We start from the raw sequence: 15,075 nt of genomic DNA on the forward strand, positions 1-15,075 counted from the left end.
TTGAGGGAGTTCATTAAGTAACGTAACAATGTATTTAGAGAGATTGTACGTTGGGCTATTATAAGAAGAAACAATTGGTCGGATAGGACAGCCCTCTTTGTGAATTTTTGGGAGACCATATAAAACGCTAAAGGATGACCCTGTAACAAAAAGTTTTTGATACGTTTCTTCCGTTATGATTTTCTGATTTTTTAGTTTCCTCAAGAATCTGTTAATTTTATCTTCTCGTTTAAAGATTTCTAAAAATAAAAAGCTTGGCTCACCTAAATATTTAAATTTAGAAGTATCAGAAAGTATTGTTATAACCTTGTTTACGTAGTCTTGTTTATTGAGGATAACCACACCTTTGCCTTTATCAGGTCTGCATATTATAATATCTTCTTGCTCTTTCAAGGACTTAAGTATTTTCATATCCTCTCTTTTGAAAAAAAGGTGTCCACTTTACCTTAGCGCTCTTATATGTGTCATGCAAAGCAGTTGACATTCTCTGTTGCAAGTTACTCAAATTGTCAGTTAAGTTAAGACCCTTGAGTCTCTGAAACAAGACCTCGAACGGAAAATAAAAATGAGCAAAACCTGGTCTATAGGACGGAAGGCAGAAGTCCAGACCAAAAGACAGAATAAATTCTTCCCTTTTTGATAAAATATAGCTGGACATATTAAAAATACAATTATTTCTAGAGCTAAAATTAGGAATATGAACACCCAGTGCTTCAAGTTTTCTTTGGTGGCGGGCATGTACATTGCTGATAAAGTTGTTGATAAATTCACAAAATAACTTTTTGTACAAAATCTTATCTAAAAATGACATATTATTAAATAACGCAGTTTGTAGATTGTGACAGTCAGCATTTAATTTTTCAACAGTACGCAATTTAAGATCGATTTCTTTGGATAGAAGCTCCTCCAATGCATTTTGGTAGAATTCGGTGTTGTAAAGGGCAGTCTTGTATAGTTTGAAGCGAAGGAATCTGGGGTACACTCCGTTGATCTGACAATACTGCAGGAACTCGACATCACATCTGGACTTCTCAAGTTTTAGTGTAGTTTTCTCAAGATTCCTCGAAAGTTGAAGTATCTCCAAGGGATAACGGTTGTTCAAGATCTGGGCAAAATTTTGAATCCTACGTAGGCGGAGCTTGAAGATAAACAGGAAGGCAAACAACAGACGGAACATCTCGGAGGTGTGTGGACATCAAAAGGTGCGAACATGTAGACATCAGAGGGTTACCGAAACTCAATAGATCAATTAAGGAGTTTATTATGAGATACGTTTCGTGTCATCCTGACACATCATCAGTCTGTAATGTAAAATCAATTCACATTTATAAAAAATATAATTAAAGTTTACATGCTATTTTAAAAGGAAAACATAAAATACTAAAGTTATTCATAAAAATTATAGTTAAAAGCTAAAAATACTAAAATTATTTAAAAGGTGACATTAAAATTGTAGACATTTAGCATTAAAAAGGAATATTAACCTTAATAAAGCGAAGGACAAGAAAGGAATGGCTGTAGGACCGCCGTTTGCCCAGATCTCGACTACGCTAAGAAAAGTTGAGTAGAGGATTGACTAGAATTGAGGGAAGGAACGAGGTGCTTGATATGTAAAGACTCAAGTGTCGTTATATATTGGCTATGCTTGGTATTGTCAATTATCGAAAAATGTTTTTTGTTAATTTCAATTTTACAAAGAGCTGCATGATTTCTTATATTAGAAAGTTCAGGATTGGTTATCCTCTGGCCAGTTCTGTAGCTTACTCCCAAATGACTGGAATATCGAACTTGCAACAAGCGTTTCGTCGATCCAACGTAAGTACCGGGACACCCCGGGCAAGTAAATTTGTAAATAATATTGGATCGCATAAACGGTTGCAAATTCTCTTTATGACCAAGAAGTGAGCCTATTTTGAGAGGATTAACATGTATTAAATTAACTTTGAGGCTTCCGAACTCTCTTTCAATAATTTTCTTGATACGGTCTCCTAATTTATTTTTGAAAAAATATGGAATAGTGGCGTATATGGGTAATTTATTAAGGTTAATATTCCTTTTTAATGCTAAATGTCTACAATTTTAATGTCACCTTTTAAATAATTTTAGTATTTTTAGCTTTTAACTATAATTTTTATGAATAACTTTAGTATTTTATGTTTTCCTTTTAAAATAGCATGTAAACTTTAATTATATTTTTTATAAATGTGAATTGATTTTACATTACAGACTGATGATGTGTCAGGATGACACGAAACGTATCTCATAATAAACTCCTTAATTGATCTATTGAGTTTCGGTAACCCTCTGATGTCTACATGTTCGACCTTTTGATATATATAATATATATAATATATATATATATATATAGATATATAAATATATTTATATAATATGATATATATAGGTATGTATATATATATATATATATATATATATATATATATATATATTATATATACAGCCGAAGAATACGCCAATCTTGAGTGGATTGATTGGAATTAATTGCATTTTAAGGTAGCCAAATTCATTTTTTATTATTTGTTTAAGTTTGGCAGAAAACTTGTCAGAGATAAATGGATTGTGGCATTTATATTTTTCTTTAAGACATTATAAGAGGGCGTCGGATTGGAGAAATGTTGTGACAGTAGTCTGTTAATGAGTTCATAAACCATAATTTTAGGATAGGAGTTCTGTGTGAAAAATTTGACTAAAAACAAAACCTCATTGTGAAAAAGAGACCAACTCGAAGAATAACGAAGAGCCCTATAAACCAAAGTGTAAATGGAATTCAGTTTAATGTTCTTGAAGCATGATCTACAGAAATTGTTAGCAAGACCAGTATATGATTTTCTCCTATACACAAATGTCTTTTTATCTAAAATATCCTCATTCTTTAATTTTCTTCAAGAAAGAGTATTTGACTATCTTGAAAAACTAGGCAAACGGGATAATTTGGTTATTTGTAAACCGGATAAAGGTAAAGGTGTTGTGCTACTTAACAAACAAGAGTATATTGATAAGCTGAATAACATTCTTGCGGACAACACCAAATTTCATTCACATTGAGAACCAAACGTTTTGGATATTTACAAAAGGGAAGACAAAATTAACAGATTTTTGAGAAAATTAAAGAATGAGGGTATTTCAGATGAATCTACGTATCAGAAACTATTTGTGACAGTTTCTTCCTTTAGTATTCTATATGGTCTCCCAAGATACATAAGGAAGGAGTTCCTAACAGACCTATTATGGCAGCATATAACAGCCCTTCTTACACTATATCAAAATACCTTGTTTCATTACTCAATGATTTCGCTTACAACATATTTTCTCTTCAAAATGGTTATGAATTCCAGAAATAAATAGTTTCACAAGATGGTGACCTACACATGGCAAACTTCGATGTAGAATCTCCTTTTTACAAATGTGCCTCTGAATGAAACCATCAACATTTTTTTAGACAGGTTTTTATGACTATCATATAATTTTTCATGGTTTTAACAGAACTTTTTAAGACGTTTCTTGAGCTTGCTGTGCAAGACTCGATGTTTGTTTTTAATGGTCAACTCTTTTCGCAGGTCGATGGAGATGCCATGGGCTCCCCATTGGGACCTGTGTTTGCTGATTTTTTATTTTTATCTCCTTTTTAGAAGTAACCTTTTTATCTAACTGTCCGGATGAGTGTAAACCTGACTATTATAGACGATATGTAATTATATATTATACGTATATGATATATATAATACATATGATATATAGTATATATACTATATAGGTATATATATATGCATATATACATATATATACATTCTATATACACATATATTTATATTACATATATATTATTTATATATATATATAGAATATATATATATATAAATATATATAGATATATATATATATATATATATACTACATACATACCTACATACATACATACATACATACATACATATAAATCAGTCAGAACCATAGGGGTTAATAAGAAGAACATAGAATTACTAGTCATTCAAGATAATTAACCCCTTTCTCCCTTGTTTTTATGGCCTCCCAAAATCACAAAAATGGGATTCCTCTACGCCCCATTATATATCTAGCAGGGCTCTTCCATGTAAAAAAAATTTCCAAATGGCTTGCAGACCTGTTATCAACGTTCCAAGGAACATTCAAATCCTCACACGTTAAACATGCAGAGGATCCTATATAAAAATTTAAGTTTAAATATCCCCGCAAATAACATCAAATCGCTCAGCCTTGACGTCGAATCATTATTATTTACCAAAGTCCCGATCGCCGACGTGTTGTCGTTTCTAAAGAGGAAGTTACAACCATATGAAGAACATTTTCCTCTTGGTGTTGACAAAACAATAAAACTAGTCAACCTCTGTGTAACTAACAACGTGTTTTCTTTCAATGGTAATTTTTACAAACAAAATTTGGGCTGTTGTATGGGCTGTCCCCTATCCCCCCTTCTAGCAAACCCATATATGGAATATTTCGAAACATAAATTTTTGTCATCTATCAATCCCGTAATATGATGTAGCTTAGATACGTAGATGCTATTTTTTCTTACTGGGATGATAGCTGGGGAGATGTCAATGAATTTTTCAATCGACTAAATTCGCCAGTTTCGACTATAAAATTTAAACCAGACCAGAATGGGAAAAGGACGGGAAATTGCCGTTCTTAGACGTACTAATCATAAGAGAACAGAATAGATATGCGTTCACAGTATACAGGAACCCCACTTTCGCTGTTTCATTTATTTATTTCCTTAGTTACCACGATGTACCCGTAAAGATCATGGTCGGGTGCAACCTATTCCGCAGAAGCCTTAGAATATGTTCAAATGGGTACGTAGATGAAGAACTCAACACGATTCGCCAACACCTAATGCAACTGCTTTACCCACCATACATTATCGAGAAGGCTATTAATAAAGGGAATACAATATACTATTGAGGTCCCATTCACAACAGGCAAATAGATTTCAACAATAAAATGAAACTTCAGTATGAGTGAAAACATAACATACCAAATGCTACAGAACACCTTAGGTCTAATACATAATTCTGTCATTTTCCATTATCCCAAATCCATCGGGAGTTCGCCCATTAACGCATACTTAAATAAAAGAGGAGAAGAAGCCGGAGTTTACAAGATACCGTGAGGTAATTTTAATGAGATTTACGTTGAGGTAAAGGGTAGATCTATCTCGCAGATTAGCAGTGCACAAAAGATCAGTGCGATAAGCACACGAGAACTAGGGGGATTTTCCGTACGAAAGGAAGATGCTGGAATCTTCTATCATCAACCAAACCAACAATATGAACCTGTCAGGGGGACACTGGAAATCAGAGATGACGTCGACTTAATCCTTAGGCCGCTTCTCAAGCAGGTGTCCAAGAACATCCGGCCACCGGACGAGTCGCCAAACGGGAGTTAATGAGGCCAGAAGACACCAGGGAATAGTTTAATTCCCATTCTTCCTGGGTCACCAACAAGGACTTACTGCCACACCTACATTATATACTCTTGTAAGACGTCCTATGTCCATATTTTACCAGTGATCAAGAGCACAGAAGGAAGTGCTCGAAATACTATATGGTTGCAACGTTCAAATAGTGTTTTATGGGCCTTTTATCTCCATACTATTCTGTTGTATTACAGTAAAAACACACACACACACACACACACACGCACACACACACACACACACACATACACACACACACACATATATATATATATATATATATAATATATATATATATATATAATATTATAGAAAGAATCAACATACCTACAATGATGTGTTGAACATATTTACGTAGATTTCTGACACACTTCAGGATGTGAGAAATTTATTTCTGTTCCACACGTGATGTGTGTTGATTATTTCTATCATATTTACTCAGAGAGGATAATTCGAATGAATGATGTCCAACTGGGTCACTACTGAGTCGGGAAGTTGGGGGAAACACGCTGGTATGCCAGGTGAATCCTTAAGTACAGTACTACAGTGATACTTATAAATAGGTTCAAACTTCTTTCAAGTATTGTGTGGCTTTATTGACAGCGGTCTTGTCTTTCAATTGAAAGACCTGAGTTACATCCTGATGTGAGATAGAAATATATATATATAATATATATATATATATATATATATATATATATATATATATATATACATACACACACACACACACACACACACATATATATATATGTGTTCGATACTCGACGATACCACTAAATTTCAGAACTTGGGAACTCCTAACCTTCAGAATATTATTAAAGTAGAGGACAAGATCAACAGATTTCTGAGATTTTTTAAAAGTAAAAACATTATTGATGAGATGACTTTTCAGAATTTATATGTTACTGGGGCCACTTATGGGATGTACGGTCTCCCGAAAATCCACAAGGAGGGCGTCCCACTTAGACCAATTCTATCTTCACTTAACACCCCTAATTATCACCTTGCCAAGTACCTTGTTCCTCTCCTAGAACCACTCGCCCATAGTACCCATAACGTAAAAAACACATCTGATTTTAAAAATGATATTTTAAAGCAAGATTCTGATCTCTTCATGGTAAGTTTTGATGTTGAGTCCTTATTTACCAGTATTCCAGTTAGAGAAACTACCGAAATTATATTAGATAAACTTTTTCCTTTCTCTGATTCTATTTTTAAAGGTTTTACTCGTCCGTTATTTAAGCAACTTTAGAATTGGCCGTGCAGGACACGACTTTTATTTTTAAAGACTCTTGTTTTAAGCAAATTGAAGGGATGGCGATGGGCAGCCCACTTGGTCCCACCTTCGCCAATATTTTTATGAACTCCCTGGAGGAGACCATCTTTGACAGTTGCCCCCTCAACACTTTACCCCTATTTTACAGAAGGTACGTGGATGACACGTTTGCGTTGTTTAGGTTGATTTTAATGCCGAAGCTTTTTTAGAATTTATTAACTCTAAACATCCTAATATTAAGTTCACCATGGAGAAAGAATCCCTTAACTCATTGCCATTTTTAGATTTACTTGTTTCTAGCTTTCATACAGGAATTTACAGAAAGAGTACATTTACAGGCTTGGGGGACAATTTCTATAGCTCATGTAATTTTAATTTTAAATCAAATGCCCTCTCCACCCTCCTTCATAGAGCCTTTGTCCTCACTTCCAGTTGGGTCTCTTTCCACAACGAAATAGATTTTCTAGTAAACTTTTTTAGCAACAACTGTTTACCCCTCAGTGCACTTTTATAGAACCCTCAATAAATTTTTAAACATGAAAAATAAAACCCCCCACCTCCTATACATAGCGTTCCCAAGTTAATCATCTATGCTAAGTTCCCTTTCCTCCATGACAGTTCCTTCAAAAAGAAAGTTATACGATTAATTAACAAGGAATTACCAGCCTTGAACCTAAAATTAATTCCGAAAAATCCTCTAACAATCCGATCTCTTTTCAGAGCTAAAGACAGATTAAGCCCGCCTTTGGTGTCCAACATAGTTTATCAATACACTTGTCCCAGATGTAATCGGGGTACTTATGTTGGATGTTTTTAACACTGGAATCAATTTTAATCAAAACTAATGTACCGAATTTAAATGCCCAGTCCTCGTCAGTTCAGCTGTTCATAGCCTAACCACTTGTTTGTTTACATAGTCTTGTGTGTGGGTGTTTTTTTTACTTTATTAATAATTTTTTTTTCTCCCCACTCTGTCCTTCAGTCACCTTCTATTTTTTACTCTGGTAGGTTGTCTCTCCAACCTAGTGTTGTTGTACAATAATTTTTACATTTTAAATGTTTAATAGTGTTCAATTTTAAATTTTAAATATTATACCGTGTTTTATCAGTGACGAGTCTTATAGTTTGTATTTTTATCAATTCCCAGCCTTGAAAATGCATCGAAGTGATGTGAAACGTCGGCAATAAAAATTATGTACTACGCTGAGACATGCCTTTACCTCTCCGCCTTGTGTATATATATATATATTAATTAGAGTGCAAATTAAATTTAACATACGTTTTCAAGATACACAAGAATTTATGTTACATGTCTCTTAATTAAAGTCATTTCAATTATCGACAGACTGTAATGCACCATTACAACAACAACATTTTGCGGTTTTTAATTTCTGAAAATATTCTACAAAAATCAAATTTTTCACATTCAAAATGAGATCAAAATGTGAATCATACCATGAACACTAAAATCAGATCAAGCAGTAACTTATCACTAACTTCATATGCGGTAATTCAGAACTGGCGGTCTTTTATCACTGATAAGTTTTAGGCACCAAAGCTCTAGAAGGATTAATTTACAATCAAGACATTTTTTTCAAGTCCGTCGGAATTCCAGATTATTTTTGGTCTAGTGAAACTTTTTCAAACCTTTAGATATGCAACTTCATCAAAGTCAAATATTTTTGCCATTGAGGAACAAAAGTAATACAGAGTGAAGTCTTGGCTACAATAAGCCACAAATGTCATTTTCAACCCTTTGAGTCGAAATTTTAGAAAAAATAAGGTCGGTTATCAAAGTGACAGAAAGGTTCTGGTAAAAGAACTTTCAGATACGATCTCAGTCACCTTCATTAAGAGAAAGCGATAACACCTTACCTGGCCAGGAAGTTAATATATGACCGGTTTTGACTCCTATAAGGACTACGGTGAGACGAAAGCAGCCCTCATTACCAAGGCTCTTTAGGATGTGGGCTCGTGCTTTTATTCGAGTGTAACATTGTGCCTGGAAGAGAACATCAATTTTAGATTCAATGTAACAACAAGGGCAAATATTACACTATGAATTCCCTTTGACAGAAGCGGTAAGTCATGACTAAACCCTTACAGCAATTTCAAATTTTTGTTTACTATATTTTACCCAGAAATACTAGTATTAAATTCCTTTTTTTTATTCTGTTCCTTCGTTTGTATTATCAACAAAGTCTGATAGCTAACAACGTTTACGTAAGTACTTCTTGCATTTTGACAAATGACACTAAACAATGAACACACTTTCACATTCTTTTATTTTCACGCCCTGAACATTATCATATGAACTTAATATTCTTCACTTTAACAGTTTACATATTAAAAGTAAATATCTCTAGGCTCCAACGACATGCTACAGTTCAAGATGCAAATTTCTAATCTCAACATAAATCCTAATCAACATTACGAATGCAACAAGCCCAGAAATATATTAACATTTTTCAAAACAATTCAAATGTCACTTTGAAAGTTCATCTAAAACTTCACCTGATATTTGTGACATATCCAAATTTTCAGGCGCAATATTCAAAACTCTTTAAACAAATACGAAAGTTTACTTGTTGACGGTACCTCCTTCGAAACTCCATCGGTTGATAGATACATTTCCATTCTAAATTGACTTAACTTTCATCACGCTCCTTATGGGGAGCAACTTAAGCTTGATAGAGATAAGAAGTGAATCAAAATGCACTGTTTAGACTGAAAAATGGAGACTAAATAAATATAATGCTACTTTAAAATGACAGGACCCTTTGCTTATTTTTTCAGACTTTCCTATCAACTGCTGCGCATATTTCATTTATCTCGTTTTTCTATTTATTTTGCTATTTCGTCCTTACTTGAAAAGTTTTCATTTGGGTTAGTTTTCTCTGTTATCACATACGTCCACGCAAGTCAACAGCCTTTTTGACTAGATCAAAATGGACTACTTTACATTATAAATAACGTCTTTTCCAATTATTAAAAGTAACTATTACAACTTGATCGACCGACCGATTAACGTATACACGACATTACAATGACTGTGGTCATCGACGTAATTTTGCTCTGCAGTAATGACGTTTTCAAAGAAAAACATTCCTTGGTGCTGTGGAAGTTAGTAGTGGAAATATGGGCGTCGGTGATCCAATTGGGTGTATGACCAAAAAACAGCTCCACATACAGCCTTTGTGTCTGCAAGTATCAAAGTAGGTATGGGAGGTTTTCCCGTTATATTTTGGTAGTATACATTACTGAAACAGATTCATATTGAGGAACCTAGTCCCCGGATACAAGAGACTGTTTTCTATGTAGGCAAGGGCCTCATGTATGTGATTTTTTTTTTACTGAAAAACTGTGCCAAGGCCCTTCTGTAATTCCCTCGCATATTATGGATTAATCTTCTCGGCATCCATAATAGCCACAGGCTATTGGGAAAAGAAGCAAAACATAACCCAACTTCAGGCCGTTCTAGATACTCATGACGATTTTGATGACTGTAAATGTTTAGTAGTTTTGAACAAAATATTTTTCACTATACCTACACTGTAGATTATATATATATATATATATATATATATATATATATATATATATATATATATATATATAATATATATATATTATATATATATATATATATATATATATATATATATATATATATATAATATATATATATATATATATATATATATATATTATTCTAAATCCACCTCGATCACTCCTAGGAAATTTAATTAACAATGAAAAATTTGGCCTTGAATGGAGGACGAGGGATCAGAACAAAGAGAAAAAAAACTACTCAGGCATAAGGCTGATATTACCGAGGAAGGAGGAATTTACATAAAGCTGGACCCTAGTTTTAAATGCACTGTATTTACATGAATTTACAGGTCCAGGAGACTAAAAAAAGGGGGGTTGCTTTATCGATCCACCTGAACACTTGTCTGGGGCAATCCAGTCACAGAGTTCAGAGGTTTTGCGCAAATGGATTAAAACTGCAAGCTTGCTCCAAGGATTTCCAACTCCTGCCACACTCAGGCACGGTGTTTGTCTGCAAATAGAGGACATGGGCAATAAGGCGGGGGCACACAAGAGCGAACGTTACACACTACTTTCTTTCACTTAAAAAGCCCACGCATGGGATGGGGGGGGGGAGAGAATGAAATGACTTGGAAATTTACACAAAGAGAACTATTTCGTGGCTTGAATTCACTAGGGGGATGTTACTAGTATCACAGGGGAGTAATTACAGAATTGAGCCCAGATGGGGGAATGAGAAACTACACAAGTCGCCTTGGAAAAAGGAAATGAAATACAGGCAAAGGTAAAACAATTCCCTGGCTGAACTGGAACTCCTCTTACATTACCTGGATATTGAGGGCTGGTAGTCTTCTCCTTGATGTCTCCATGCCATATAGAACTTTAAAAATATACTTGGGACTTCCCAGAGAGCATGAGGAAGCAGACAAAGGGGGGAGAAGGCGGTGTCTCGGGTGCAGGAGGGATCTGACCTGTCGTAGGTCTGGCGTTCTTCTCAGAGTGAGCCACTGGTTCCCAATCCTTTTGAATTTTCAGCTCTGTAGGGGATAATTCCAACAACCAATGGGAGAAGAGATAGCTTTTTCAAGAGAATGGAGAGAATGGATGCTTTCACTTAGAAGGGCCAACTTGCATATAGATAAAGATGCATGAAACTTGGTAAAAAGACTTTATTTTCCTTAGTTCTGGCTTAAAATCTTGAACTTATATACATACTATATATATATATATATATATATATATATATATATATATATATATATATATATATATATATATATGTGAATAACTTGATCACGAAATATATAAAACGTGATGCTATGTATAAATAAAGGTGATGGCCACGGAGAAAAATGAAAAGACGAGAATTGCTAAGATCTTTCGGTCTATACGACCCTTTACTTGAGACACAAACTGATCATAACAGAGAAAAAACATAGTACAAGTAGGCTTAGTATTGTCTTTTTCATTTTCCTCCACGACATCACCTAATATATATATATATATATATATATATATATATATATATATATATATATATATATATATATATATATATATATATATATATATATATATATATATATATATATATATTTATATATAGAAGAATTAACAACTTTTAGTCAACAAACATCCTCTACCCAAATATTTATTGCCTAATCCATTGTTTCAGTCTGTTGTTGACATCCCTCCCCCCCTTCCTGTTCCTGTACCAGGTGCCAGTCCTCTTCGCACTGCTGGTGTGGGTGGGTGTTTGTGTTGTGCGTTGGCCCTCTGCCTTATTTCATGTTCGTTTTTTAATTCAAATATTCTAATGTTTTCATTTTAATTTTAATTTTAAGCCTTTTCGTTGTCTTTTGTGTTCTTTCTGTACTTTTAACTTTAACATGGTGTTAGTAAATGTATAATATGTGTACCTTCCGTTACTTATGCACTATACTATTATAACTTCGTGATTTCAGCATGGAATATGTATAGAGATTTACGAAACGGCGGTATCTGAATAAATAGGATAGAGAAAATAGCGCCTATCGTGTACTCCATTATGGTTTTTATACGAGCACGTGATCCTGTACACACACACACACACACGTGTATATATATATATATATATATATATATATATATATATATATATATATATATATATATAAATATATATATATATATATATATATATATATATATATATATATATATATATATATATATATATATATATATATATAGTTACGAAGTGCCAAGTATCTGGTTACCATGCATCAAACATTACCTCACAAAAAGCCAGACACCTGAACCCTCATAACACGTTTAAACGACTGAATACTCTAAAGGCAAAAGTGATCCCTTAACACTTACCAGTATTGCAGAAAATCAGACTAAGTTCATCAAAACAGGTGTGAGGTAATCTTGTAAGTAATTAAATTAATCAAAGGGCATCACTCCTTCAATAACTTTAAAACTCTAAGTATTTCCCTGATTTCAAAAGTCTAAGTACTTCCCTGGTTCTAAGTCACTTCAATTAAATTGAAGGAAAGCAAATCAATTACCACTCTATGTCTCTACCTATCATCAATATAATCATAATCAAATATAATTATACTGGTGTAATAATTAAAACACTCATAAAAATTTTAAATACAAAAATTTATTATCAAATTCAAAATTTATAAGTGAAATTCACAATATCAGGGAAAATTACTGTTACTTGAAAACAAAGTAAAGTTTAATTAATTCTTGAATCAAATTAAGTAAAATTAAATCAAAATTAATTTATCACAAAATTCAAGAAAATTAATTCAATCAAAATTCAAAAGTGTTAGGCAATAATTGAAAATTTGAAATTAATTCACAAGTACTAAACAATAATAAAACTTGAAAAGAATTCTAAGTAAATGCAAATTAATTCACAAGTGTTAAGTTTACTTAAATGTGCAATGATTAAGCAATGAAAATAATTAAGTCAATTAAATTGTGAATGCAAATGAAAATATAAAACAAAAAGACACACTTCAATAAGAAAATGAATAAATGCACAAACAATGGAACAGACAAAAAAAAAAAAAAAAAAAAAAATCAGCAATGTGTAAAAGTGTAAATCTTTTCCACTCAAAAACACTGTAACCAACAGTTTTTACCAAACTTTCACAACCATCGGTTATTAGTTAACCACAGTTCCTATCAATCATTAGTTAAACACAATTCCTATCCGTTATTAGTTATTCACTGTCCCTAACAATTATTAGTTAACCACACTCCCTATCCATTATTAGTTGCAACTAATAAAAATATAACACTTTACCTTTTTGGTATACCAACTTCTTAATTTGCTGCAGTCTTGATTCACACTCACAAAAAACCAGGCGCCGTTACGAAATGTTTGTTCAGATTCCACAAAAGAAACTAAATAATACTAAATAAACTCTAAGAAATATCAAATATTAAATTCTCACAAGTTACGAGTGACCAAATTTACGTTACGTTAATATAATCTCGATGTCGAGTGAGAGAGAGAGAGAGAGAGAGAGCGAGAGAGAGAGAGAACTGACTGCCTCAAGGTCTCAAGATAGAATGAAATCTCTTCCTTTATGGAAATTCGACTAGGCAGATGATACAAAAATGTTCTTGACACGAAAGCTTCCAGTAGCTTGGAAATCTGATGCCATCTCACATACAAAATGTGCAACACCCACGTGGGACTTGACAAAGATATACGCGTACGAGACGAGTCTGTTAAAAAAAAACGTACTCTACTCGACCGAGACGGAGGCTGGGCGACAATTAAAATTGGCATGTTTGACAACAACGCAAAGTCGAGCTCGCTCGCTATCACACGTGTTGAAAGAAAAGTTAAACCTTCGTAGCTTTGAAAAGACAAAGTAAAAATCTTCTCTCTCTTTATGTTATATATATATTCTTTTATATTAAGTAATGCGAAATCTGAACACACATCTTAAAACATCCTATTCTAAGCTATCTAGGAATCTGAAAAAATGTTACACAATCTACAAGACATTTCAAAGAGGGGAAACATGCATTTTGAAAGTAGCAATATATAATAATATATATATACATATACACACACACACACATATATATATATATAATATATATATATATATATATATATATATATATAATATATATATATATATATATGTATATATATATATATATATATATATATATATATATATATATATATATATATATATATATATACGGAAGACTTAGACTGATATGCAAGACTTAAACTGAAGGTAAAGCATGACTGACATACACTCAAGAACTTCCTAAGAGCAAAGTTCCACAAAAAGCAACAAATATAGAGCTTAACGTCACAACAGTTCTCAACAAACTGCATCATTGTAAAAATGAATGCATGGAAAATTTCGGTCAATTTCTGAAGTTTAGTCTTACGGACAAGTTGTGTCTTGCATGTTGAAATCAACATGCACATTATCAACCTTAACTTTACTCGTATATCTCGATTGTCCTTTCGACTTCATATCCCTCTTTTCTTCGTTCAGTTGCAGCGTCCATATGAGAATACATGAAAATACGAAGTTTCAGATCAGTAAACAAGTTAATTTTCGTCTGATACAACTCTACCTTTGAATCGCCCAACTATTATTACGACTCAAATTCACGGCACCAGGCCGTTCTTGACTAAATCCACTGTTGCCGATTTAATTTAAATTTCTGCATTAAGAAAACGCGAAGGTAGGTAGTACTATTGAAATGAAACTAAATCAGGTCGGGCTA

General features: G+C 33.1%; 1 long non-coding RNA gene across 1 annotated transcript; it reads right to left on the bottom strand.

Annotated features, from left to right (window-relative positions):
- Positions 1-265: 265 nt before the first annotated feature.
- On the bottom strand, positions 266-13,934 carry LOC135223284 (uncharacterized). Its single transcript, XR_010316460.1, has 3 exons — positions 13,613-13,934; positions 8,632-8,758; positions 266-1,301 (listed from the first exon to the last, which is right to left on the bottom strand). It is a non-coding gene; the product is annotated as an uncharacterized LOC135223284 (long non-coding RNA).
- Between the last annotated feature and the right edge of the window lie 1,141 nt (positions 13,935-15,075).

The sequence above is a fragment of the Macrobrachium nipponense genome, chromosome 8, assembly GCF_015104395.2.
Source record: "Macrobrachium nipponense isolate FS-2020 chromosome 8, ASM1510439v2, whole genome shotgun sequence".
Taxonomy (NCBI): domain Eukaryota; kingdom Metazoa; phylum Arthropoda; class Malacostraca; order Decapoda; family Palaemonidae; genus Macrobrachium; species Macrobrachium nipponense.